This window comes from Pan paniscus, chromosome 23, assembly GCF_029289425.2.
Source record: "Pan paniscus chromosome 23, NHGRI_mPanPan1-v2.0_pri, whole genome shotgun sequence".
Classification (NCBI taxonomy): Eukaryota; Metazoa; Chordata; class Mammalia; order Primates; family Hominidae; genus Pan; species Pan paniscus.
In genome coordinates, this window is record NC_085927.1 from 47297049 (window position 1) to 47300221 (window position 3173).

A 3173-nucleotide genomic window follows, 5' to 3' on the forward strand; every position below is an offset into this window, starting at 1 on the left:
CTCTTATCTCTTCCATGAGAACATATGCAAGTTGCTTAATCTCTCTGGGTCTCAATTTCTTTATCTGAGAAATGGAGATTAAATGAGTTCTGTGTCTTCTGGTGATCGTTGCTAATTAGAAATTCTAGTGGTGCGAAAAAAAAAGGCACGCCTGCTTTATTTTGCTCAAAATTTTGTGGGTCAAGAATGGAAGGGCTTAGCTGGGTTGTTTTTGCTTGGGGTTTTCATGCAGTTAGCCTCAGATGTCTGCTGGAGCTGCCATTATCTGATAGCTCAGCTGGGATGGGTACAATCAAGATGGTTCACCCGCACAGCTGGCACCTGATGCCTGCCATCGGTTGGCAGCTCTGTTGGAGCTGGTGACTGAAGTGGCTATCTGCAGCAGAGCAGAACCAGAGGAGCCGGGCTTATTACATGGCAGCCGACTTCCCCCAGAACAAGCATCCCGGGAGAAGCAGGAGGAAAACACTTGCCCTTGGAAATGACAAAACATCACTTCTGCTGTTTTCTATTGATATAATAGAGTCACTAAGTCCAGCCCACAATTAAAAGGAAGGGACATAGACTCCACCCTTCAACAGGAAGAGTGTCCAAAATTGGGGTCATGTTTTAAAACCACCACAGTATTTATAAAAAGCACTTAGAGCTGGGCGTGGTGGCTCATGCCTGTAACCCCAGCACTTTGGGAGGCCGAAACAGGCAGATCACCTGAGGTCAGGAGTTCAAGACCAGCCTGGCCAACATGGTAAAACCCCATCTCTACTAAAAATACAAAAAAATTAGCCAGGTGTGGTGGTGTGCACCTGTAATCTTAGCTACTTGGGAGGCTGAGGCAGGAGAATCACTTGAACCTGGGAGGTGGAGGTTACAGTGGCCCAAGATCATGCCACTGCACTCCAGCCTGGGCAGCGAGAGCAAAACTTCATCTCAAAAAAAAAAAAAAAAGCACTTAGAATAGTGCCCAGTACATAGTTGGCCCTACGTATTTCCTGTTGTATTAAGCCCCAAATGACCAAAATGGGTGGATAATGCAAAATGGTTGTTGAAACATCAAAGTGGGGATGAAAATATTAACAAAAATTCTATGATTCAGAATACAACACAATCATAAGGGCTAAGTAGGATTTTTATATGCCTGTGGAATGTGCTGGTTCGGAAATGTATGATTTTGCACAAACAAAGATGAAAAATAAAAATAGAAAGTGCAACCCTAAATACCTGAAAGAGGAGACGCATCATACCTCTGACCGGTGTGGGCTCTCTTATCTCAGGTGGCTGGTGGTGGCTGGAAGCCTTTGAAATGTTTTCATGTTTCCCCTACAAAACAAGGTATCACTCCAGGGAACCATTGGAATTTTTTTAGAACAAGCACAAAATAAAACTTTCCAGTACAAAATCGATGACTTCCATCACTGAAGGCAGAGAAGCGACCAAAAGCACAGATGTATTATTCAAAGTGGCTTGCCGTGTAGAAAAGCCAGGTACAAGCCATTCTATTGCCAAGACACTTATAAAGCTAGTCACACACTGAGTGACAAGTCAGAGAGAACAGGTTAGGCTACTGGCAGGTAACACTGCTGGTGGAGAGGGGCTTGAAATTCATGGCAAACAATATGGAAGGTCCATAATTGTCATATGTGCATGCCAGCAGATATTTCACTAGCAGATGAGCAAAGCTGCTGGTGAACAGGACGTATCAGACTTGGGTGGCAGGCACATCCCCCATCTTTCTCTTAATGGAGCCCTCGAGGAGGCAGTGCACCCTGTTCTAAGCCAGTCTTGAGATCCTGGTTCCTGATTTCCCAGCCTCCCTTGCAGCTAGGGATACCCATGTGACCCAGTCTGACCAACGAGATCTAAGCAGAAAACAGCTAGTGCATTTCTAAAGAAGTTTTTTCCTTTCCTTTTAAAAGACATGAGATACAACCAGTGGGGCCCCACCTTTCTTCCACCTTCTTCCTGTTTGGAATGCTGGTGGTGATGCTGGAGCCCACTGTGGAAGCCATCTTGTCCCACCTTGAGGCTTCTTGTCATGTGAGGAAGCCCCAACCCCTGCAGCAGACAGATGCCTCCTCTGCCCCAAAATTTCCTACTGCTCTTCCCCATCTTCACTCAAGCCATCCATGGCCTTGCTTCCCATTTCACTGAGAGAGCAGAAATTATCCAAAGAGCCTCCACCAACACCTACATTCCTCTTTCCGAGCCTGATCCATCAACTCTGCCCCTCACGAAGGTCCACTTCCACTGTGCCCTATACCCAGCCCTCTTACTTCCTTAAGGAGGGCACTCCTGCAGTGTGTACCCTTCTTTCTCCTGCATTTTCATTTTTCTTTTTCCTTTTTTTGAGACAGGGTCTCTGATGCCCAGGCTGGAGTACAGTGCATCATCATGTTTCATTATAGCCTTGAACTCCTGGTCCTGGGCTCAAGCGATCCTCCCACCTCAGCCTCCCAAGTAGCTGGGACTACAGGTGCACGCCACCACACCTGGCTAATTTTTTTTTTTTTTTTTTTTTTGGTATTTTTTGTAGAGACAGGGTTTTGCCATGTTGCCCAGGCTGCTCTCGAACTCCTGGGCTTAAGCGATCCGCCTCAGCCTCCCAGGTAGCTGGGACTACAGGCATGAGCCCTGTACCCAGCCCTCCTGCATTTTCATTTTTCCTTCTCCAGGTTCATTACCATCATAACCACATGCATGTACTGCCATTTCTCCATCTTAAAAAACTTGTCTCGCGCATGCCTGTAGCCCCAGCTACTCGGGAGGCTGAGGCAGGAGAATCGCTTGAACCCGGGAGATGGAGGTTGCAGTGAGCTGTGAGCCGAGATCGAGCCACTGCACTCCAGCCTGCTGACAGAGCAAGACTCCATCAAAAAAAAAAAAAAAAAAAAGTATCAACAGCACATCCCCAGTTCTCTCCTTTCCTTAATAGAAAGAAGATATATCCAAAGGGCTCCCTTTTTTTTTCACTCCAATTCCTATGCATTAGGAACTAGACTCTCCAGGCTTTGCCCTTCCATGTCACTGATATGACTTCATCAAGGTCTCCAGGGACTCCAGCGGCCAGACATTCACCCTGCCTCTGACGCGCCCGTCAGCTACAATAGACTCAGCTGGTCACCCCCTCCTCCTTGAAGTGCTCTCCTTCTGGCTTCCAGGACACTAGGCTCTCCTCT